Source organism: Mus caroli, unplaced genomic scaffold, assembly GCF_978045245.1.
Source record: "Mus caroli unplaced genomic scaffold, Mus_caroli_1 scaffold_16, whole genome shotgun sequence".
Lineage (NCBI taxonomy): Eukaryota > Metazoa > Chordata > Mammalia > Rodentia > Muridae > Mus > Mus caroli.
In genome coordinates, this window is record NW_028227271.1 from 11,220,554 (window position 1) to 11,246,783 (window position 26,230).

Genomic DNA, 26,230 nt, shown 5'->3' on the forward strand with positions numbered 1-26,230 from the left:
TGGATCATTCTGAGTTGTGTTCTGAGCTTTGTAGGAAGTATCCCATCATGTCTGTCCTCAGCCACTCACCCTGGGCATCTCTACAATTAGTAAGTACTGAGGCAAACCAATTTGAAAACCAATTATAGGCCCCCCTTTTTCCAGGCTTGTACATTAGTCTAATGACTTTAAATTAACACAAGAGTTATCCATTCTCTCTTATATGTTAAATATTCGGTTTTTAAAAAAATATTTATTTTTATGTATATGAGTACACTGTACCAGAAGAGATCATCAGATCTCATTACAGATGGTTGTGAGTCACCATGTGGTTGCTGGGAATTGAAATCAGGACCTCTGGCAGAGTAGCCATCTGGCAGACCTCTGCCATCTCTTCAGCCCCAAATATTCAGTGTTTATTACTAACTAAGAAGGACCCCATGCAGATATGTCTTTTTCTGCTTGAACTCCCCTGAGGCATCTATGGTGCTTACTGTGTACCTACAGTTACCCTGGGTGGTAAGTGCATATCCACTGTCACCTTTTTCTGTGAGTCTACACCAGTGGCTCTCAACCTTCCTAATGCTTTGACCCTTTAATACGGTTCCTCATGTTGTGGTGACCCCTAACCATAAAATTATCCCCTTGCTATTTTATAACTGTAATTTTGCTACTGTTACAATTCATAATGTGAGTATCTGGTATGCAGGATATATGATATGTGAATCCCTAAGGGGTTTTCACCCACAGGTTGACAACTACTGCTCTATGCAGATGGTCAGTAATATGAAGGACCAAAGGGGCCTGATATATTTTTCACATCATGACTCACCCAGACTTCTTATAATCAGTGTTGCTAGTAAGACTCTACATTGGGCATTCATCTATCTTGCACTTCTTTAGGCCTGTGATCTACCTGACATTGATGGCACGGGGCTCTCAAAGAGACAAAGGCTTTATTCCATAAGGGACCAGCTAGCAGGGTAGGAACTCTGAGATTAGATCTGCTTGCTCAATTGGCAGTGGGGACTTTACAGGAAGGGAAAATGAGAAGCTGCTTGCTGGGCAGTGAGAGAAGGGAGGTTTGTGGTCTTTCGTGTTGTCTGGTTACCTGTCTCTCTTAGGCCTTATGTTTAGTGGGGGGAAAGTCATAGTACTGTGTTTGGGGGATTTGAACTTGAGAAAGTCAGAGATCAGTGGCCTACAAGCTAGCTTCCATTGTGTGTGCCTGTTCCTGGAAAGTTGCTTCTGAATCGCCCTTGGGTGGCTCCTGGAGGGTTCTCATGAAAGATAGCTTTGAGGATTTTATGTCTGAGCATGTCTAGACTTTACCAACTTCATACTCACACGAGTTATTGAGAGCAGAGAGTTCTCTGCTATGTGGAGAGGCTGAGTATGGCAGAGTGAGAGGAACCTGGCCCTCCAGTCACAGCAAAGCTAGAAAGGATAAGGTATAGTATGGGCCTCTGAGAGAGGAAAAGATGGGAGATTAGATTTCCCCTTTAATAGTAGAAAGAAATGAAGCCTTGGCAACATAATGTTTGAACCCAGAAAGACCTGTGTGTTCTGAAGGACCTGGTTTGCAGAACTGTACCGTAATGCATCTGAGTGACTTTAAGTGACTAAATGTGTAATAAGCTTTAGGAGTGGTTGTGAGAGTTGGTGGATTCCTCGGAATGGCACTGCTGAGTTAAATGATTGGTCTCTGTGGAACTTTATAAAAACTGTCCAGATGGCTTTCAGAGCTGGCTGTGCTCCTACTGACTTTGAAGCACAGTGATGCTGACTGAAACACAGACTGATGCATATCTGCCTGCCCATGATCACTCTTGGGGAAGGACGTCTAGATTTGGTATTTAGAAAGAGGGAAAATCAGTAGACAAGCGTTTCGGTGTTTGGCGGTTTAAAGAGATGATAGAATGATAGCTATAGATGAGAGAGAGGTTTTTCTGGAGGACATTACGTATGGAATGTTTCCAGCAAGTTACCAATGGCTGAGCTCACAGCCCAGTAGCAGCCAAATGAAACTAAAGGCAACCTCCATAGCATGTGTGCTCTGGCCGTCTGCCACACTTACTGGTAGTAGTTGTATCAGTCATTCTTCTGCTAATGTGATAAAATACCATGACCCAAGGTAACTTATAGAAGAAAGAGTTTATTTATCTTATGGTTCTGGAGGGTTAGAGTCCAGACATGCAGGGTCGGGGTCAGTGTCAGGGTCAGGGTCAGGGTTGGGGTCAGGGTCAGGGTCAAGAGCAGGAGCAGGAGGAGATGCAGAAGCAGAAGCAGGAAATTGGCTGGTCACCTTTTCATTCAAATACAGTATGCAAAGAAAGACAGTGGGAAGCAGGGCCCAAAAGGCCCAACACCATAGCCTTCCCAAACAGGGCCACTGAATGAGAACCAAGTGTTTAGATACACAAGCTCATGAGGAACATTTCTCACTCAAGGCCAGGGAGTAACTTTTATTAACAATGGCATTCACTTCTTGCCAATTCAGAGACTGAATCCACTGAAGTTTATTTACATCTCTCTGTCACATATGTAAGGATTGCTCCTGATTTCTCTCCCTCTGAGCACCCTGTGACATTTCTATGTTGTTCTGAAGAGTCCTGATGTAAAAAAGAAAAAAAAAATCACAGTTCGTTAAGAGTGGTGCTGCAGATGCTGCAGTTTGGGCTCTGCCTCAGGAGGAGACTTCAGTCAACCCAGAGTCCAATGCTGCAGTGTAGGCTTTGTGATGGAAGGGAACTCAGAACAATCTGGAGTTCAGCAAGGAGAAGGGGGGGACTTGCAGACAAGGAAGAGAAAACAGGGTTTACAGGTGGAAACATCAGGGCCGAAGGAAGACTGTGGCTAAACTGACTGGGCAGGGTTCTTGTTGAAGAAGGCCTATGTAATAAGGTGTTGGCCATGGGCCCGAAGGGTTTGCTCATGTATCCTAAGTAGGAGAGTTCTGCTGAGGTGTCTGAGCAAGATTCTTGCAGCAGCTCCACAGAGCCACGGTTGCTCTCTAGAGGAGGAGAGGGCCCAAGGCTCTGTTGGTAAAGGAGCTTGCTGTGATTGGAATTTGTTTCCAGGGACTCACATAGTAGAACTGACTCCTATGAGAGATTCTCTGATCTCCCCGCTGTGTACCACAGTGTATGACGCCTTGTGTGGATCCCCTTCCTCCTCCCCAGAAATAAAATGCAATGAAAAAGAAAGTCCTGGTAAGGTAGAAAGTGATTCATTCTGGAATTGTAGGTAATGTGAACCTGAAAGATGGGGTGCTATTTAAGAATTCAGGAATTTTCATCCCTGATTCTTTCTTCCTATCTTGGAAGTAAGTTTTGATTTTGCATAAACCCGATTTCTAAACTGAGCTAATGGAGAGGCAGTTCTGAAGAGGGACCGTGAAGGTTTGTATGTGCTGCTCTCTTGAGAAGGAGCTCCTGTGTGTGATGCTCAGAACAAGGCCAGGATGGTGCCCCCAGCATCCTTCCTGCTGTGCAGTGTGAATGTGAGGGAGCTCAGAGCGGGGTCAGGATGATGCCCATGGTACTGTGCCTGTTGTGCAGTGTGAACTGCGAGGGATGATACATCTTGAGCAGGTAGGCTCTCAGTTCTGGTGGCCATGATGGTGGTTTGTCTAATTTTCTGCATTGTGTGGCAGTGGCACCTGGATGGACCATGGTCCCCTGGTTCCATTTCTGTTTTGTTTTGTTTTTGCAAGACAGGGTTTCTCTGTGTAACCCTGGCTGTCCTGGAACTCACTTTGTAGACCAGGCTGGCTTTGAACTCAGAAATCTGCCTGCCTCTGCCTCCCAAGTGCTGAGATTAAAGGTGTGCACCAACACTGCCTGGCCCTGGTTCCATTTCTGAAGATGGATTCATTTACTTAGCATCTACTGAGGATGGACAATGTTGTACAAGTGGTTCATGTCACACTGCCCGAAGGGACAGCCGCCTGACTGGGGTTCCAATGGCTCTGTAGACAGAGGTCCTTCTTTCAAGGTTCTGCTTCCACACCCAATGAGTCATCGGTGAGATACAGTCACATCACATATGACTTCCAGTGGCTACATGACACTTCTGGGAGGACAAGCAACCTATTTACTACTACTGCACAGTATTCTCTGATATAGCACACGATGAAGCTAGTGCTGTTTTTTGTTAAACATTTTTTCACATATTCTTTGAGAACTTCACACAATGTGTTTCAGTTAAATCCATTCTCTACCAACTCCTTCTAGTTCCACATCTCCTTCTGTCTTAGTTAGGGTGTTCCTGCTGTGAACAGACACCATGAACAAGACAAGTCTCATAAAGGACAACATTTCATTGGGGCTGGCTTGCAGGTTCAGAGAGGTTCAGTCCATTATCATCAAGGCAGGAACATGGTGACATCCAGACAGGCATGGTGCAGGAGGAGCTGAGAGTTCTACATCTTCATCTGAAGACTACTAGTAGAATACTGGCTTCCAGGCAGCTAGGATGAGGGTCTTAAAGCCCACACCCACAGTGACACACCTACTCCAACAAGGCACACCTTCTAATAGTACCACTCCCTGGGCCAAGCATATACAAACCATTAAACCTTCCATACTCAACCAACATTTATCTGTTTTTTTTTCCCCATCTAGTAGAATTTGTCCTGCATATATATATATATATATATATATATATATATATATATATTCTTAGATTTATGTCCTTCTACTGAATCATAGTGGTCAACTTACCAGGGGCCTACATCTGTGGTTCTCAACTGCTCTAACGCTGTGACTCTTTAATCCAGTTCCTCATGCTGTTGTGACACCCCGCCCCCCACCCCCAGCCATAAAATTATTTTCATGGCTACTTCATAACTGTAATTTTTCTACTGTTATGACTCATCATGTAAATGTCTGTGCTCTCTCATGGTCTTAGGTGACTCCTGCGAAAGGGTAGTTGGACTTGCAAGGGGTCAAGACCCACGGGTTGATAAACACTGGTCTACACTCTTAGAGAAAGCAGACTCTCCTACTCCTAGTAACTATCAATTGTCTGTCAATGGCTCCTTGGCTAGGGGTAGGACTTTGTGTCTCTCTCTCCTCTCCATATTGGGATTTGGTGTGACTTGATCTTTCACGGGCTTTGTAAATTCTGTGACAGTGACTGGATTAAGACATGTAGCGACCCCATTGTGATTGTTGGGCACTGTTTTTGTATTCACCCCCCACCTCTGGCTCTTACTGTCTTTCTGCCCTTGTCTTCAATGAGTATTGAACCTTGGGATGAGGGAATGGGAGACAGTTGTCCCATTGATGGCCCAGCAGTCTGCAGTCTCTTCTGCACCTTGGCCAGTAGTGGCTCTCTGTATCAATCCCCAGCTACCGCAAATACAAGTTTCTCTGACCCAAGTTGCCAGGTGCATGAATCTGTGCATTTAACAAGAACTTACGTTAGAAGTCAGGTTCATGTTTTGCCCATTTGGCAGAGTAATAGTAGCACGTCTGTGCTGGAGCCTCTCTAGGGAAGGCTAGAGCTGCCTCTGCCCCTTCGCCATCATCCTTTTCCTTCTCTGCTTGCTTTTCCCATCTATTGAACGGATGGCAGAAGCTCTGAGGACCCTCATGTTGGCTACGAGAGACAGAGCAAAAATGGTGCACACGAGTATGGAACTTTGAGCTGGTAAACCTGTCTTCCCAAACTGTCTCTCAATATCAACCCAAGCCAGGCCTGTTTCCCGCTCCATTTCTGCAGCTCTCCTGGAGGTTGCAACACCACTTGGAAGCCATCAATGACAGAATCAGCGTCTACCCACCGTTTGTTTCTGTACATTGTAGCTGATTCTGATCTTAGTGGCTTCCAAATGCTGTTCAACCTTGATAAACACTGAGGTTGTTCACTCCGTTCTCTTCCCAGAGTGCAGGCAGTTAGGCTTCTGCTAGAGAGCAGCGTGTCATACACTCTGTCCCTTTTCTCAAAGTGTTTCTTCAAAGTTAAAAAGTTCCTAAAATTTGAACTCAGCTAATGGGATCACCAGTCCTGGGTCCTGTGCTAGATAAGGGCAACCTTTGTGTATTGCTTATTATATGTTAATGAAGTTGCTTCCCCTTAGGAACTACCACTAGGCAGAGCCACTTACAGCTACTTGCTTGATGGGGGAGCAGTGGCCATTCCTCCAGACTCTCCTTTCTGCATACAAGTGCATTTGAAAATCAACTTTAAGCCCTGGAAAGATGTTATTGTTTGTTATTGTTATCTGAAAGTACTATGGTGCCCTAGGAAAAAAAAATCCTGGCAAATAATTCTATTTGATTTTATCTTTTCCTTTGAGCTGAACATGTTATTTGCAAATAAAGGACAAAGCAGCCCAGACAAACACAGCACAATCTATTCCTTATCACTCGTTTCTTGGGGGGAATTTGTCTAAGGTTGGTTTTCCTTTTTAGTATGCTTGCTGTAATCCATTTATTTTCCTTTCCTTGCTTGCTCAGGCTTTATTCTGGAGCAGCGCTCTTCCCATGATTATGTTCTGGAGTCCTCTGAGATCTCTAGCTAAATTGTGTGGAACAGATGCTGCTGAAAGATTTCATTCAAATGTGTAAAGAATATGCAATTCCATTCCTTAAATTCCCTTTAGTATATGAAGTACTTGGTGAGTTGCTGATATCTTTATTTAAACTTTTTTTTTTTGTTTTTAAAAAAAGCTTACGCTGTTATTTTTGCATGCATATGTTTGATACCACTAGCCACGATTTTTAATTGGGCCTATTATTTAAAGGGGGAATCCATGATAGCTTTGTGTCTTTCTCTTATATTTGATTATACGAAATATTCCTCAGTGAGTGTTCATTTTAGACTCAGTGAGCAATGACTAAATATTATAAATAACTATTTCCATGGTTTGTAATAACATTGGAGACATTGGTAGCAGAGTCCATGAACCCACTATACCCTTAACACATGTATTTGTTTTATCCCAAGAGAACACACACATGTGGAAAGGAATGAAGAGGCAGGGCCTTGTATCCAGACCCAAATGCTCCAGGCCAGCAGATGACTACAGTATTATAAAAGCCTCTTGAGTGTTGTGCTCAGAAGCTTCCAAATTCTTCCAAGAAATTGCAAATATGTATTTACTGATACATTTTTAATGGGATGTCTTCAGAAACTTTGAATCATAAACAGGTCATTGTGTAATGTGGGCATTAATACTGAGACATTTACTTTGGTCAGTATGGGAACTTTATAGATTATGACATCATATAGCAATATGTAAAGATTGGACAGACCCTTGACCATGAGAGCTATTGCCTGATAGCTCGAAATGAGGTGCTGTCTAGAGTTTGAAATGGTTGTTTGAGGAGAAAGCAGGAACCACACCATGAGCTCTTCTGGAGACAGAGTTGTACAGTTGAGTCCATCAAGGAGGATCTTAGAAGCAGAGAAGTTGCATGTATCTTCCAGAGCCATATCTTCCCACAGCTTATGCATGGCATGAGTTCCCTGCATGTCCCATGGCCAGTGGTCCACAGATATGAACCAGGCCCTGGAATGCTGTGGATCCAATGTGGGCTGGAACAACTCTCATACCGAGGGCATTTGGAAACCTTGGGGACTCCCTGTCTCTGAAGAGGAACCTTCTGGAATCCAGGTGAGTTCTGTCAACTCTGTTCTGGGTCCTTAGATCCTCAAGTCAACTTTCTCTTGACTCCCAGGTGGGAGACATGATCCTTCAGGGTTTTTCACGCTCTCTCTTCTCTGGGCAATAGCCAGTGAAGTGTCAGGGCCTGGTCTTAGGACAAGAAAGGAAAGTCATGGTTAAAGCACAGAAGGATTCACAGAGGCAGGGAGCCCATGGATACTGATGAAAGCACACACACTTCTCTCCATTTGGGGGTGTTTCCTTCTATAATTGTTGAGTCTATGCCATTCACTTGTGGTTTTTCTCCCTCATCTGTGCCTGTAATTGGAAGGCTTTGTTTTTATTTTCATGGTGACCCACACTTCTGTGTACCTTTTAATTGTCTGGGTCAAAACCAAACACACTTACTACAGCTGCCCAGAACCACAGAGAGAATGCATGTGCTTCTGTGGTGTGCCTGTGTGGATATCCAACACCGTATCCATGCATCCATCATGGAGAAGCTTTAAAGAATGTCCACGGCATCACTTTAGCAACCATCCAAGAAGCAAGTTATCACTGAAAGAATGAACAATTGTGCTGTAACTTTAAAAAGAAATGGACAAGGTGGGGGGAAATAATATTTAAGTCAAATTGTGTTTTAGAATGCATAATCATATTTTGTTCCCTTTTGCCTCCAGAGAAATTCATAATCCCAATTGCAATTTTACAGATTTCGACTGAGTTTCAACCCTAGCCACACAGTAAAGCTGGAATTCTGAGGGCCCCTGTTCCTTTACTTTATTCTGGGAGAAAATGGATTTTTTCATGATTCTCTGCAGAGTAGGAGGGTCACACCAGCAGATGCTCTTGGAGCCTCACAGGTAACTCTTCACAGAGTGAGAAGCTGATGGCCCCAGCCTAGAAACTGCTGAGAGTGGGCAGAAGTTTGTGCATCTTGGTGTTACTTCTCGTGGGCAGTCAGGGGTCCTAGTGGAAACCTTAAGTACCCTTTGCACTCTTGGTCACACACACAGCCCTTGTATTTTACAAAATACTTTATTTTCCATACATGGTTTCTAGATGACAAAGTTAGAACCTTCAAAGGGGGAAGTAAAATATTAAAGATTCCAGGTACGCTGAGAAAAGGCAATTAAAGAGAGAACCCCTAGTGCTGTGATCTTCACGTTCCCCCCCCCCCCCAAACCCCTGTGAAGGCTTCCTGGTCTACTGTCCTTCCTGCAGTGAACCATGGAAAGAAAACACATCAAGTCTTTGAAGAGTGGGGACTATTGTCTGACAGAGCTCTCGCCAGTTAAAGAATCAATTAATTTTCTACTCCTTTAGTTCAGGGAGACATAACAATAGGATCTTATACCACTTTTGAAATGTTGATGTATAATTTCTCCTTATAAGAAAAGAATTGAAACCAGCTTTTATGTTCTCTACGGAACAAAAAGAAACAAAAAGAAAAGGAGCGACGTTTGCAGCTTTGATACCATTCCTTTCAAAGTCTGGTTCATGGTGTATGGTGTCAGTGTGTTTCATGGACTCACATACACACTCACAGTCACACAAACTCACACACTCTCTCACATACACTCATGCTCTCACATAAACTTGAACACAAACATGTTCTCTCTCTCACACACACTCACACCCATAGACATACACAGACACATACATTTTTTCACAAATACTCATACACACATGCACACACACTTTCTCTCACACATACTCATATACAGTTTCACACACAGACACACACACTTTCTATCATGCACCCATACTCTCACATACATTCACATATTCACACACACACACTTTCTCTCACACATACTCATACACACACACACACACACACACACACACACACACTTTCTCTCCCTTACATATACTTTCTCTTACATATTCTCATACACACATACTCTCTCTCACATACATACACCAAGCACACACACACACACACACACACACACACACACTTGTCCACACTGACTCAGAGAGGCTTTGCTATGAAGACAACATGGTCTTTTTAGTCCTCTAAGCTGGCAGGCAGTTAGTTGTTATCTTCCTTTCATGGTCAGATGGATGATTGGAACAGCGTGGAAAGACAAGGGCAAGAAAAGCTCTGATTTATCTGCTCCTGAAATGATTCAGACATGTGCAAGAAGATGATCCATCACTGAATTAGGACAAGCAGGACAATAATGAGAACTAGAAGTTGGTGACTCAGGCACACCGACACCCATGCTGCCACCCATATGTGCACCCATGTGCACACTGCCTTGTCTTACATGACTGAGTGGTACCTGCCCTGCTTTGGAGTAATTTAAATGAACAGTCTGGATGTGCAATTAGCAGAGCTCTTGTCTTCCTGTGAAATGCTGGCTTTGGACAGTGGTAGATAGATTATAAAGCTGATCCAAAATTTCAGATTGTAATACAGGGACTATTGACCAAGCAAAGAGGCAGAGATACTTGGATGAATATGAATCTAGGAAAGGCAAGTCTTAAGGCCATGCCATTTTGTAGTAAGGAAGACGTGTTGCTAAAACATCCCAATTACCTTCAAAATGACAACAAAGGAAACATAAGCAGAGAGGGGCTCTGCCATTCTATTCTCTTGGAGGTTTGTGTTAATTTCTCCAGCTGATCTGACTTGGAGGTAACTTTTCTTGGTCAACTGGAAGACCAAAGCAGGTATATCCTGCATCCCAGAGGCAACCGTGAAGGGCAGACCTGCCACATGAGGTTGGCGACAGCTGGAGAGAGAGAAAGGGCAATTTTGCTGGTGTTTTCATATGTACGTGAATGGTGTTCATGTTGTGGGGGCGCACATGTGTATGTGGGTGCATGTGGGCATGTGTACACGTGCATATGGGAGCCGTAAGCTGAGGTCACACATTTTTCTCAGTTGCTTTGGTCTCTGGCTTAAACCCCAAACTCTCTTGTTCTGCTAGTCTAGCTTACCATCATCAACCCCACAATGATCACCTGCTCTACTTCCTGAGCTTAGCTTACAGGCAGGTGTCATCCTTGGCCAGCTTTTACATGGGTGCTGGGGATTAGAACCCAGCTCTCAAACCCATGCAGCACAACGCTGTACCAACTGAACCATCTCCCCAGGCCTGGAGACAGAGAGTCCCAGTGACATGTGACCGCCTACCTGTGTGGTCACCTTGCTGGACGCTCTGGGAAAAGTGTCTGTTGTTTGCATTCCACAGTAGGTTTCTTTTTATGATTTCCTTGTCTATAGGTCAAAAGGGAATATTTCAATGTGCAATTTTTCTTTTTCTGATGATTAGATAAAAGACAGCTGGTGGAAATTTATTTTGTTTATCAGCATGGTTTCTCATTCAGGAACCCCCCTGTTATTTATGTGAACGCGCTTGCCTGGTGTTAGTCATGTTTTCATTTTGTGTTGAGTGCTGGCCTCAGGTGGCCCTCGCTGTTTGTAGACACTAAGGTACTGTTGGTTATATAGCAGAAATGAGTTTTAAACTACAAATTGTAAACTAAAGAGAACTCTCTGCAAATGACCTTATTGAATTATCCCCCAAATCAACAAAACAGCAGGTCAGAAAAACTCTTCAAGGCCTTTATAGCAATTACCTGATACTGGGTGAGCACTGTTTCGGTCTTTCATAAGGTACGCCTGATAGCTCTGATTCTTATAAAAGATTCACTATTAAACATGTTTTTAGGTCAGCTTTGATATTTATAAAATACACCTGCCTCTGGTCTCCATGGATCCCACTCGGCACAAATAGCCTGATTATTTTGCCCTCATTTCTGAGGATGATTGGAGACCGCTTTGTGTTTGAGATCTGAGAGGCACAGTCGACGGCACTAGATGATCTAAAATGTGATGCTGAAGCCAGGCAAGGGAGCATGGCCTCACCTCGATTCACAGCCCCGGCTGACCGGAAGCAGCTTTGGAAGGAATTATTTCTTTGCTTCTTTCCTCCTTCCCAGGTGATTCTATAGCAGCCCTTTGGCCACTCATGGTTTCTTCTCGAGACAATCACTCCGTTTTGCTTTCGGGTTAGTCTCCTTCCCACCCCCCAGATCCCAGGCACCGCTGGGCACACTGGGACTCAACAGCTCCTCTTCCAGACCAGTTTGTGCTGGATCCTTCACTCTCTTCCACTTGATCCTGGCTTTCTAGATACCTGCTCATTTCACTCATTGCCTTCCATGCTTAAATCTGGTGCTCCAGGGAGAGATGGGTTTACAGTTATGGGAAACCCACAGGTAGATGGAAAGATTCTTAGGCTTTGTTCTGAAAACTCCGGTATTTTATGCACAAAAATATGTTTAAAGTGAGATACATTTTACTTTTAATTTAAGTTGTCAACTCACACACACACACACACACACACACACACACACACACACGAGAGAGAGAGAGAGAGAGAGAGAGAGAGAGAGAGAGAGAGACATCTGTTCCCAAGCATGATTCCCTTCCCACACTTGTGCAGGAGATGACAGAGCTAAGGTACTCAGTGGTACGCAAGGCAGACAATACAAACAGAATAAGTAATGTATAGACTCCTCATTGCAGGTTGATTTTGAAAGAATAAGTTGCCAAGGGAAGCAAAACTTAAACTAAGTGAACATCTCAGGAGGAAAATACAGTTTGACCCAAGCCATTGCACCAGAATTGTCATCGTCCGTTGTCTTGTCTTGCAGATGAGACAGACGTTGAGATACACATCTGAGTGTACACATCATAGTTTGCTAGTTAGATTACTATGCACTATCAAAGCTAAAATAATCATACTTCATCACGACTCATTCAGGACACATCATGATGTTTCCATTCATTGACAATGTGGTATTATGTACTTATTTTAGTGCCTTAATATATTTTTGATGTGTTTTGCGAATGCTAAAATGAACTCTCTTAAAGAAAAAAGGCTGCTCATTGAAAGGATCTGTTAAGGAAAAAAAAAAAAAGCCAAATCTTGTATTCTCATACCTCCTCCCCGCCCTCTCCCCATCTCTCTCCCTAGAGGCAAGATTGTTGACAATGTTTTGACAATCTGTTTTGTTGTTGTTTGTTTGTTTCTGGCAGTTTTGATGACATGTCCAACTAATGCTTGTTCCTCCATTTCATTCTTATCAGTTATAAATATCCTGTATCAACTTTCCTGTGAAAGATGGGGCATTGATTATGCTTACATCTGACTGTATTATTATCCTCATAGTGGCTATTCTTGATTGGATTGAGAAGTGCTTGGGGAGAGTGGTAAGACTCACTCTGGGAGTGTGAGATCAGAGAGAGGTGATTAGCAATGATGATGATTCACCTTGCCTATGGTAGTGCCTTCCCCCAGCCTGGGCTGAGGGTAGCTGAAATAAAAAGAAGAGAGCACCTTCCAGCATAGCCCTTTCTCACTCTGCTTTCTGGCTGCTGTGATGTGTGCTGCTCCCACTGCCTCTCAGCATGGAACCTTGGGAAACCATAAGCCCAAATCAAAACGTTTTACCCCAGCATAGTGGCTGAGGGCAGCACAATTATGTGTCATTTCTGATATCCACTTTATGGCCTGGAGTCCCACATTTGCCCTTACATAATTTATATTCCATTTCTACTTATAATACAAATGCCCAGTGCCGTCATTGACTCCCAGATTTGGCTCTTAAAATGTTACAAATTGTTGGCCACGGCAGAGGAGAGCTGTAGATCAAGGCTCTTACTTTCTGCTGCATCTGAGTGACGTCAACCATAATTCTATCTGAGCGTAATTCAGGGAAATTCATTTCACATTGCTGGAGAACGTCAGGAGCATAGATTTTACAAATGCACAGAGGTGGAAAATACATACCTAGTTAGCACATGGAGAAATCCCATAGCCTACATATGTGTTGGGACATAGGGACCCCAGGTCCACTTTCATTGTGCTCACTCTCGGATTCAGTGACATTTCTCAAGTGTCTGCTCTGGTAGGCAGTGTTTTATAGCTGCGGGTGCAGGAGACAGATGCATCTCACTCTTTTTTTGTTTGTTTGTTTTGATTTTTGTTGTTGTTGTTTTCAAGACAGGGTTTCTCTGTGTAGCTCTGGCTGTCCTGAGCTCACTCTGTAGACCAGGCTGGCCTCGAACTCAGAGATCCACTTGTCTCTGCCTCCCAAGTGCTGGGATTAAAGGCGTGCGCCACCACTGCTTGGCTGACAGATCTTGCTCTTAAGGATTTTTCATCGTTAGTGGAGAAACAGTGGTAAACACACGTGTCCTGTGGTATAAGGTGGTGCTTAGTGCCACATGGGAAGGTGCAATGGAGGGAATGGACTCCGAGTAGCATGTCATGAAGAAAGGGATGTTGGCTGGAAAAGGCCAATTACAGCAATTCATTATGATTCAGATGCGCCTACATTGCAGAATGCAATATTGGTTTCAACATGCATGATGGCCAGCGTTACCTACACCGTACAATGTAACACTGGGTTCAGCATGCATGACAGCTGATGGGTGTGTACACTGTATAGCTTAAAACCAGCTTCAGCTCAATAATGACTCCCGTGAGTATACACAGTATACTGTAAACCCAGACTCAATACGTGGATCTCCTTAGGTCATTTGAGCTCTAAACCTTCAAACCTCTTTCTTCTAGCTTTTAGAAATACCTAGTACTTTAACATCTCTAGTCACCCCACCGAGCAGTAGGCAGTCAGGTATCTTGTCCGCTTGATGAGAAGCTATGGGAAAGTTTTGAGGGGAGGGGTTTGGTGTATGACAGAATTTACACTTTGAACTGACAGCTCTGGCTGGGGATAGATGCAGTTGACAAAGAAGCCAGTATTAAAAGAGGGTAGGCTCCTTGCATGCTCAGCAGCTTTCTGAACCTTCACCTACCCTCTCTTTTGAGTTGCTATCAACATATGAGAACACATACGTGTATGGTATATGTTGTGAAGCTTGTGCTCAGGGCAGAGGATTTTAAGCCATTTTATCATTTGTTTAGCTACTTATGGAGGTTGAGGCCTGTTTCTAGAAGTTCCTGGATTGCATACAATGAAAAGCAGCGAGACTACTCAAGCAAGTTGCCAAGGGTTACAGAGGACACAAGCGCTAGGAGGAGGTGACTTTGAGTGAGGGGAGTGGGCTGCCCAGCTGCCTTCTGTGCTGTGGACAGTCTTCCTCCTGAAGGGCCATGGTAGCCGAGCCTGGCACAGTGTGGCCCTGCCATCTGCCAGGAGAGTCTGGGTCACTTTTCCATGCTTGGCAGTCATTTGGAACTCACTCATATGGGGAAAAAATAACCTCATTGAAACAAACAAATAAAACACAAAACTGTTCTTTGTGACAGTGGTGAGTTGGAGGGTGGCGGGGGTGGGGGTGGGGACTGAGCTAGCTCAAGTAAAGATCCTGTTATAAGTTACATCAGATTGGCTCCTGTCTGTTTTTTGGGGGGAATCACTGACATTTCCCTGGCACTACAGTAGTATCCTTACGGCTCACTTTCACCCACATTGTCAGCATAGATATTCAACAGCAGCACCTGCACACCAGAGAGCACAATTCCATGTTCCTAGGGTCTTCCATAGTGTCATATCTCCCTATGGGCCTGATATACCCAGGGAAAAAGGCTATGTCACCATGGATACCTGGAAGTTGAGAGATTTTGGGCTGGTGGTATTGATAACTATATGGAACTCTCTGTTAGGGTTAATTTTGATCACCAACTTGATCAAAACTGGGTTCATCTGTGAGATCATTGCCACAGATGATTGGATCACGAGGCATCTAACCTTAGCAATGATTGACTGATGATGAATACGTAATTTGGTGACATTGGTGAGAGTGATGGAAAGTAGGTGGATGGCGTTTTGGAGGAAGTATTCAGCAGAGGCCTGCTTTTGAAGGATGCATCTTGTCTCTGCTCTTCCAGTGTGGGTGCCTGTTTCCTAGCAACCATGAGGTGAGCAGCTTTGCTGTACCACACGCTGTATCCCAGCAGCTTACTGGCATTATTACTTCAGAAGTGTTCTTGGTCTAAATCAGTGGTTCTCAACTGTAATGAAGCCAAGGCCCTGTAAAACAATTCCCCATGAGGTGGGAACCGCAACCCTAAAATGTTGTTGCTGTAATTTGGTTACTTTTATGAATACTGATATAAATATCTGACATGTAGGATGCCTGATACATAGGATGTCTGATCTGTGACATTCCCTCAAAGAGGTCACCACCCACGGATTGAGAACCACTGGTCTAAATGAATAGTAATATGCTATTACTCGAGTTGTTACCCGAGAGAATGGTAGTGTCTCCATGTACAGGTAGGTGTGCTTGTGCTTGTGAACATGTGAGTGTAGGGGCCAGAGGTCAATTCTAAGTGTCTTCCTCTATTTCTCTCCAGTTTATTTTTGGAGACAGGGTCTCTCACTGAACCTGGGGCTCTGTGATTGGCTAGAATGGCTGATCAGTAAGCTTTGGGGAATCACCAGCCTCTGCCCATCTAAGTGCCAGGGTTTCCAATAGATGCGCCACCACACCCTGATTTTATGTGGGTGCCGGGGATCCGAACTCAAGTCCTTATGCTTGCGTAGCAAACGCTTTGCCCCTAATTATCACCACAGGTCTGAGCAGACTCTTTGTTTTGTTGTTATTGTTTTTGTTTTTGTTTGCTGTTGTTGTTTTGACTCAGTTTGAAGCTGGGATGAGAAGCTCAGCTTGATTGCTTAGCCACTTATATTTAAGCATTATTAAACACTTACTATTTAATACATATAGAACATAATAGGGGAATAGCTTTAATGGAAACAGTGAGTTCAGAACAAGGAGCTTACATATTAGAGATGGTATGGAGGGAAAATATGAGGAAGTGACTTTAAATCCTAGACGAATCTCAGGCAAAGGCTCCCCTAGGTCAGACCCAGCATCAGCTTTCAACTTAGTATCCAGAGAGCATCTCCTGTTTGGGAGGAGTCTTGGCCTTTTTCTGAGGCGTGCAGCAGAGCAACTCAGACCACAACACGTAACAGGACAGTCTCAGGCCAACATCCCCAGTCCCAGCTTTCCAGCCCTGCACCGTGTCCATCGTGTCAGGATCCACGCAGGTGATAGATCTTACAGAAATGTTTATACAGAGAATTCTTTGTTACCTCTGACAGATGTATTTTAGCACTGCTGCTGCTTTCAACCTGGAAGCTCCTGGAAGGCTGCCCAGCATTGTTGCATGATAGTGTTGCTATGGCAACCGTAGACCATCCTTCAGCGGTGAGACACAGGAAAGCAAAGGTAGTGTATTAACAGATTTTTTTTTTTTTTTTTTGAGGCTTCAGTCCCTCTGGCTTCACACCTGAAAGAAGCAGACACGTAGTGTACTGGCTGGTTTTGTGTCAACTTGATACAAGCTGGAATTATTATTACAGAGTAAGCCCCCCCACCCCCCTTTGAGGAAATGCCTCCATGAGATCCAGCTGTAAGGCATTTTCACAATTAGTGATCAAAGGGGTGGTGCCATCCCTGGTCAAGCCAGGGGAAGCAAGCCAGTAAGTAACATCCCTCCATGGCCTCTGCATCAGCTCCTGCTTCCTGACCTGTGTGAGTTCCAGTCCTGACTTCCCTTGGTGATAAACAGCAATGTGGAAGTGTAAGCTGAATAAACCCTTTCCTCCCCAACTTGCTTCTTGGTCATGATGTTTGTACAGGAATAGAAATACTAAGACAAATTGGTACCATCATAGTGGGTTATTCCTGTGACAACCTGACCATGTTTTGGGGAGGACTGTGGAAGGACTTTGAAACTTTGAGCTAGATCCATTGGGATGTTAAGAGCTCTGTGGAATGTTCTGTAGGAGCTTGGAAGATAATGGTGAGAACAGGATGGAGGCCTGGCTTGTGAAATTTCAGAGGGAAGATTAAAGACCCTTAACAGGGCTGATGCTATTTTGATTGTGAAGATTCCGTGGTTCTGGTTAGCTGGGGCTGAAGAATCAGCTGTGATTAACAAGATACCAGAACTACTAAAGTGAAACTTTTGCATTACTGGGACAATTGATGCTGGTTAGCTGGAGTTAAGAAATTAGTGGTGATTAAGAAGAGACAAGAAGAGATGAGGTGGCATCTTCTGGGAAGTGTTTTCTGAGAGTACAAAGAGACTGTGTTCCAGAGTTAGCCAAGGTTGTATCCTCTGCTGTGGCTGGACTTGGTAATGTGTAAGAGCCACCCAGGTGGTACTAGTTTTGAAGGCACGAAAGGGTCATGAAGAGCACCTGAGGCTGGGCACTGTGAGAGCCCATGGAAGGCCACTAGTGAAGGTACAACCTCAGTTGCAGTTAATGATCCAGGACTGAAAGGGTCATGCAAAGGGGTTGAAGCTTGGCACCATGAAGAGAGCCTATGAGAGGCTATTGGTGAAGCCTAGTTGCAGTGGAAGACAGCAGTGTTTTGGAGATGCCAGTACCATGGGATGACCACCAAGAGTGGAGTACAGGCATCTGGAGCCTAGAAGACAAGGTGTGTGATACAAAGGGCAGGGCTGGAGAAGTAACCCAAGCCCTTGGAGGAGGCCAGAAGATCATGAGTGGATTCCAGACATTGGATGGTTGGAGTTTGATTCTGCTTTTGATTGTGACTGTGCCCTGATATTTCTCCCTCTTGAAGGAAGAAAGTATTTTAGTGGAGCCCACAGTTAGGAGACTTTTTTTAAGGTTATAAAACTGCTTTAATGGAAAGGTTCCTCACTCCTCCCCACCCCCCAACACACCATCTGGGATTGGGTATATATGGCCAGGGCTGGCCCCAGGACTATACTGAAATCATTCCCAAAATATACATCTGTCACCATAAAAAACTGCTGCACCACCTCAGCCCCACAGGTATAAAATCATAAATATTTACACTCTTCCTTTCACAGAACCAGGGTGTGTAGGGAGCCCCTCCCATAGAAACAAGCTAGGATAGAGGTGGATGTCTGTGAGAGACATTAAGGACTAGAGGTCAGCCCCTCAACTGGGCATAGTTAGAGGCAGGCAGAAAACAAAACTTGGGTCTAAAATTTGCAGGTAGAAACCTACAAGTCTCGGAGCTTTTTCTCCAGCCCTGGCCTGGGCCCATCTGCTACTTGGTCACTGGAAGGAAGGAGCTCAGGGGACACAGAAGCTCAGAGCACACACATACAATTGTATTATTGCTCTTACTTAAAACTTTAAAACTGTATCTCTTGCATATAAATGGAAAAGATTCGGGTATTTGGTCAAGTGGAAGCATTGCTAGGCACAGGTGTCTGTGACTACACGGAGTAGAATACTAAGGTCACAATGAGGCTTGGCAGCTGAGGATGGTCTGGGCCCACTGGGCTGGCCAGGGACTTGGGGGAAATCATGTCACTTGCTTATAAGGGTGTAGGGGAGTGGCCCCAGCTCTTGCACAGCACTGGGGAGCTTATGTATAGGCCACCTGGCTCACCTGCAGGTCTAGAGACAGCTGGTGGCCCTAGAGGGTGGTTGTGCAGCCATGAGGCACACTGGTTTGTAAGGCACAGAAAGGGGCTATGTTTGGGGCACTGCTGTGGCCTCAAATCCGAGCCCCTCAAGGCGTGGTGCCGGGACTGACTGGGCCTCTGTGGCCCAAGCTATTTCTTGCCACAGCAGAGTAGACTAGATTTAATGTAAAAACAACAACAACAACAACAACAACAAAACCAAAAAAACCCAGGTAAACGGATCTCTCTTTAAAAAACTAAAATCTCTGGTCTGTAAGGTCACTTCAGCTGCTTTTTAAAGTGGCTTGTCTGGAATGGTGGAAGCAGATGCAGGCCCACAGGCACCTGGATGGTGGACTTGGAAAGGACACTCACAGGTGGCGATTCTCGCTCAGGTCATGGTTGTACCGTTCAGTCAGCGCCTGCACTGCCTCCTCCTCAGAGCCCACCTAGATCAGTACTGTCTTGTGGTCCTTCTGGAAGACCTTGAAGCCTGTGACCACACCACCACTGCTGGAGAAGAGGCGCCTGAGGTCATCCTCCAACACAGAGGGCAGGGTGCTGCAGAGGTGCAGGGTAGCTGAGGGTGGAAAGATTTCTGGAAGTTCCTGAAGCCTGGTTTCTTGAGGCGGTACAATGGTGAGCTGCCATAGCCCTTGATCAGGCCCTGGTCCTCCTGTTCCTCCTGAGGCAGCTGCACACTCTGATGTGTGAGGTTCAGGTGGCTCATGGCCACTTGGGCCTTTCTGCTATCTGCACAAGCACATTCTCCTCCTCCTCCACTTCTTCTTCCTCCTCCTCCTCTCCTCCTCTTCTTCCTCCTCCTCCTTTCCCTCCCCCTTTTCCTCCTCCTTCCTTCTCCTCCTGTTTCTTCTTTAAATATTTTTAAAAATTTATTTCAAGTGTTATCCCCTTACTCAGTTTTCCTCTTTCCCAGAACCCTCCTATCCCCTCCCCCTCCCCCTGCTTCTATGAGGGTGTTCCTCCACCCACCCACCCACTCCTACCTCCGGCCTTTGATTCCCCTACACTGGGGCATCTTGAACAGAATCTTAACCCGTTGCACATCACCATAGGCACAGAAGAGAATGAAGAGGCTTTAGGGTGCGACTCTTTCAGGGTGCAGGTTGCTGACCAAAAGGATGGAATTCCCAGCATCTGCCAGCCCTGGGATAGCAATGCAGTCAGCAGCAGACAGAATGGCCAGGGGAGGGGGCAGGGCTTCATGGACATTAGGGACAAAGAGGCCAAAGGCTGCTGCCATGGTCTGGTCCAGTGAAGCTGTCTGTTTCCAGAGGGCAGTCTAGGTCGAGTGTAATCTCTGCTCTTGTCATTGTATGTGACATGGAGACTGGTGAGCATGTAGAAGTCGATGTGCAGCGTGTAGCAGGCATTGTAGATGTTCTGGCACGTGCCTGGTAGGGAGAGCTGTTGGTTTTGAGCTCTTTGTGGTTGGAGAACTGCATGTAGATGGGCTGCCCACAAAGTGCTGGTGCCACAGACATATAGCAGTTAACCATAGTATCGGCAGCCTCATGTGTGTTCATTTCAATGAAGACCTGGTTCTTCCCCTTCAGCATAAGGAGGTTGGTAACCTTCCCAAAGGGCAGCCCCAGGGAGATTACCTCGCCCTCAGTGATATCACTGGGTAGCTGGCAGACATGGGTGACTCTGGAAGGAGCTCCTGTGCTCCTGCTCATTTCCTCTGCCTTTGTTGTGCTCTGCCGGGTAAAACCTCCCATATGAACACTACCCATGTGTGTGGTTGCTCTACTGTTTCTCTGCTTCCTAGATTCTTCAATGTTACATGCTCTAGGCATTCACACACACACACACACACACACACACACACACACCCTGTCAGGATGGACTGTACCTCTGAAAGTGTGAGCTGGAATAAGCTTTTTCCCACAGCATTCATTGGCCACACAAAAATAAAATAATTGACTAATGCAACTTGACATGGTGGCTCACATCTTTAATCCCAGCATGTAAGAGTCAGATCTCTGTGAATACAAGGCCAGCCTGGTCTACAAAGTGAATTCCAGACCAGCTACAGCTACACAGTGAGACCATATCTTATTTGAAAGTGAGGGTATCTCCAAGTGGACTCATTGTTTTCTAGTTCGCCCTCCCTCCCTCCCTTCCTTCCTTCCTTCCTTCCTTCCTTCCTTCCTTCCTTCCTTCCTTCCTCCCTTCCTCTCTCTCTCTCTCTCTCTCTCTCTTTCTCTCTTTCTCTCTTTCTTTCTTTCTTTCTTTCTTTCTTTCTTTCTTTCTTTCTTTCTTTCTTTCTTTCTTTCTTTCTTTCTTTCTTTCTGTGAGTGTCCAAATGTTGGTTGCCTTTTGTCTAGCTCTGTCTTCTGGTCAAGAGATAGCTTGTGTTAAACATTGATTGTTTTTACATTGGTATTTTGAATACTCTCTTCTTTCTCTTCCTCTTTCTCCTTGATTCTCATTCTGCATATGTGCTGGTGAGTCTCTCTCAACTCAACACAAGTCTAGACATATCTGCGAAGAAGATATCTCACCTGAAGCATTGCTTCCATTACATTCCTCTGTAGAACCAGGCAGTGGTGGTGCATGCCTTTAATCCTAGCACTTGGGAGGCAAAGACAGGAGGATTTCTGAGTTCGAGGGCCAGCCTGGTCTACAGAGTGAGTTCCAGGACAGCCAGGGCTATACAGAGAAACCCTATCTTGAAAAACAAACAAACAAAAATTGCTCTGTAGGAAAGTCCGTGGGACATCTTTCTTGATTTGTGATTGACATGCTGTGATGGTTTGAATATGCTTGGCCCATGGACACTATGAGGAAGTGTGGCCTTGTTGGAGGAAGTGTGTCACTGTGTAGGTGGGTTTTGAGGGCTCCTAGCACTCAAGCTCCACCCAATGCAGAAGAGTCAATCTTCTCCTGGCTGCTCAAGATGCAGAACTCTCAGCTTCTTCTCCAGCACCATATCTTCTTGGATGCTGCCATGCTTCCTGCTATGAGGATCATGGACTGAACCTCAGAACCTGTAAGCCAGCCCCAATTAAATGTTGTCCTTTATAAAAGTTGCCTTGGCCATAGAGTTTCTTCATAGCAATAAAACCCTAACTAGACACATGGGAAGGCCCAGTTAACTGTGGGTGGTTTTACTCTGGGGAGGTCGTTCTACATTGTATAAGAAGGCAGGGTGAGCCATTCACTCATGAGCAAGTGAGTAGTCAGCAAACTTTCATGATTTCTGTGTCAGTTCCTGACTTGAATTCCTGTCCTGACTGCACCAAGTTCCTTTGGGTCATAGTTTTATCATAGCAACACAAACCAAACTGACTCAGAAATTGGTACCAGGACTATGGGGATATTGCTGAGACAGACCTGGTCATGCTGTTTGGAGCAGATTGTGGAAATGCTTGGAACTTTGGGCTGGGAAAATAAGTGAGTATTCAATGATTAATGAGCTATTGTGGTTACTTGAAGATAATGATGAGGGCAGTGCATATGGTATATGGCCTGGCTTAGGAACTTTTAGAGGGAAGGTTGACAGTTCCTCAAAGACTTTGTCAGGGTCATTCATGTGATATTTCGAATTAAGAACCTGTGCTTCTTGTTAATTGGGGTTGAAGACTCAGGAGCAACTAGCAAAAGACCATAGCCCCTGAAGTTAAACCTCTGTTTTATTGGGATCATCAATGCTCATTAGCTGTGGCTGGGAAATCAGATGTGATTAAGAAAAGACCAATGTTGCCGGGCGTGGTGGCGCACGCCTTTAATCCCAGCATTCGGGAGGCAGAGGCAGGCGGATTTCTGAGTTCGAGGCCAGCCTGGTCTACAAAGTGAGTTCCAGGACAGCCAGGGCTATACAGAAAAACCCTGTCTCAAAAAAAAAAAAACAAAAAAACAAACAAACAAACAAACAAAAAAAGACCAATGTCATTGGGCTGAAATCTTATTGGAGTATTTTCTCATCATCAGTAGAGAAGCTGTGGTCCAGATCATGTCAAAGCTGCATCTTATAATGACAGCTGAACTTGGTAATGTTTCAGGGACTCCCATGTGGTAGTGGTTTTGAAGACATGCAGCAACCATGAAGAGTGGCTAAGGTTTGACATCATGAGAGGTCAGGAGAGGACATTGCTGAAAGTGTAGCCTCAGTTCCAGTGTGAGCCTCAGGGCTGAAGGGGTCATGGTAAAAAGTTGAGACTTGGCTAAGTTGATTTCTGTGAAGACTTCAGCCTAATTGGAAATGCCACGACTGTGGAATGACCAATTGATGAGGTTGACAGCAGCTGTGGAGTGAAATTGGCCCGAGCCTATAAGACAAGTTGTGCATACTGTGGACAAAGAAGAGCATGGATAAGTGGAGCTGCCGAAGACCATTAGAACCCTGGAGATTGTGAGCTTCAGATGTCAGACATTAAGTGATTAACACTGTTGGAGTTTGGCTTTGCTTTGACTGTGACTGTACTCCAATTCTTTATCACAAGAATTATGTAATTTACTTTTGATTTTTAAGGACCCTATGGTTTCAAGACCTTGAAAGAGACTCTCGATATTTTTAAAGAGAAGTTGGACATTTGAAGTGTTGGGATTTTTAAAAAAGCCTGTGGGACTCAATGTTACTTATATTTTAAACTGTGTTATTAACCTCAACATGTAATTTGGGGGGGACAAATAAAGAAAAGGTTATGGCTTCATACAGATGAGCTTGTGTGTCAGGATAATGAGAGATCAATTATGCTAGTTCATTTTTGACAATCTGACATAAACGTAAGATATATATATGGGAAGAGGGGAATATCAATCAATAAATTCCTTCTTCCAAATTGGCCTGAGGGCAAGTATGTGGGACATCTTTTTCCAGTTAGTGATTCATTAAGGAAGGCCCAGCAATTGTGGTTCTGGGAAGGCTGTCCTGGATTGTGTAAGAAAGCAACCTGAGCAAGCTCTGGGGAGCAAGCCAGCAATCAGCATTCTTCCATGGCTTCCATTTCAGTTCTTGCCTTCAGATTCCTTTCTTGAGTTCCCTATCTGAGTTTTGCCAATGATGCCCTATATAAACTTTAAGCTTAAATAAACCTTTCCTCCCCCATGTTGCTTTTGGTCATGGTTTTATCATAACAACAAAGAGAAAAGTAAGACAATGCCCTTGTCTTCCCCATGGATGTACATGTGTTTTAGGATCGATTCAATGAAAGATGAACTGCAGAAACTCTACATCATGACAATGAAGCTGTATCTCTGCAGAGTTCTTAACCCAAGGAGCTCATGTCCTAATGAATAACATTCATTGACTTGCAAAATTGGAGGTGCCCGAGAAAAGAGTTAGAGGGTGAAATCACGTTTGAGAATGGATTTGAAAAGCAATCCAGATGTCTTCCATTTCTGGAGGTGAAGGATGCAGACGTGACTGAGGGTGGATTCCAAGGAATGCAGTTGAGGAGTTCAAGCTTGTTTGTTGGATGGTGGATTTAATGAGGATGGAGAAAGGAATTATGCAACACAAGAATATGGGAATTCAAGAAATGCTATGGAGTTAGGCGAAGTAGCCAAGAGATGGATCATTGATAGTAATAAAGACGGTATCAATTATCCAGGCCTCAAACAAAGAATCAGGAGTTTTACAGGAAGAAGACTCCAAAGGTGTCAAATATCAGAAATGGGTTTCTTGTGATAGAGGAAGAGCTTTGCAGCAGGGCGAACATTCCCAGAGGGTTGGGGGTGCAGGAAAGTATGCTGACCTCAGAGGGCGGAGGGAGATTGTTGGGATCACCAAAGAGCAAGCTTCCAGTCCTAGTCCTGGGGTTGGCAGGAGGGTACCAGACACCTGATAAGATATAAGATAGAGCCTGCACATTTTCTGTTTTCCCCATTTGCTCTCAGGCTGTGTTCTGTACCATGCATGTACTGCTAAAATGGCTCAAATCAGAACTTCCATATTCATTTGGACCATTATCTTTGGGCTTGCAACCTCTCTGCACATATCTCTGAGGGCCACAGTACTTTCCTGAAGTCTGTCTTTTCATCCCAGGTCCATATCCTGGGGGGCTTCAGCATTCTTTATGATCCACCTAATAACCGAGTCTCTCAATACCTTCACGTGATTTCCTCTAAGATGTTCGCTTCTTTGTGTATTATGAATTACTTTAATCACAAGTGATGATTGTGAATTTTCAACTTTTCTTATACTGCTTTCAATATTAAAATGCTAAATTATCAAATCCCTTTCTGCTGCTTTTCTTTTTTGGATACTAGATTTTCAGCCTTACTGGGCATCTGTTGCCTCTCCCCCCTGCCTCCAGGGTTCCCAGCATTCTCAGCAATAGAGACACTGAATTTCAGCAGAACTTGCCTTCTTACTCTCATTGGGAGTAAACCTTCCGTCTCTTGCTCAGTTTACCTTTTTCAGAGATACAGAGTGAGTGAGCAAACATCCCACCCTATCATAAATGTATATATTATAAATATATGCTTCCAAATGTCCATGAAATTGCCCACCCTTCCTCCTTCATTTCTTTAGGATAGTTTTCTTGTTGATTTTCTTTAATCTAGGTTCTCCATGATAGATACTGTCTTCTTTTCTAGAGACTTTTTTTCTTTCAAAATAAAGGTTACATCATTCAAGTCCTTTGTTAAAAATTGCTGTGAGCACTCACTGCTCTGAATGTGCTAAATGGACATAGTATTAAACCCACTCCTAATGACTTACCCTTATGCACATAGATCTTGCAGCTCTCAGCCCTCAGTAGAGAAGCTTCTAATTTCAGTAGGCAATTAACACAGAGACCAACCATTGGCCAAGGAACAGAGACTAAGGGACTACAGAACCCTTGGCCCTAAATGGATCACATATACTATACCCCTCTTCCAGTCATTGTGGAAGACGTGTCAGAAAGATTGTAAGAGCCAAAGTGAGATTCATGGATACAGAGAAGCAAAGTCCTCTGGACACAGCAGGACATTTGCATATAGGATCTCAGTGACGGACAGGACACACAATACCTGTGCAAAATGGCCAAATTCCAGCATGGAAGGGGGAGTTGGGCACAGTCGTAGCTCTAGCTGAGGAGTTATTGGTATCTGTAAGATGCTGGGAGAGGAAGAGTCAGTTTGCTTTAACAGGGTAACTCTTGTTTAATAGACCATTCTTCAGTGGAAATCACAAATCTAAGAATATCTGGGCAGTACAAATTGTCCTTGATGTCAACAAAACAACAACAACAACAACAACTAACCACAA

The 26,230-nt window shown here is 44.4% G+C and overlaps 1 pseudogene; it reads right to left on the bottom strand.

Moving 5' to 3' along the window:
- Nucleotides 1-19,292: 19,292 nt before the first annotated feature.
- On the bottom strand, nucleotides 19,293-25,784 carry LOC110310091 (polypyrimidine tract-binding protein 1 pseudogene; annotated as a pseudogene).
- Nucleotides 25,785-26,230: the final 446 nt, after the last annotated feature.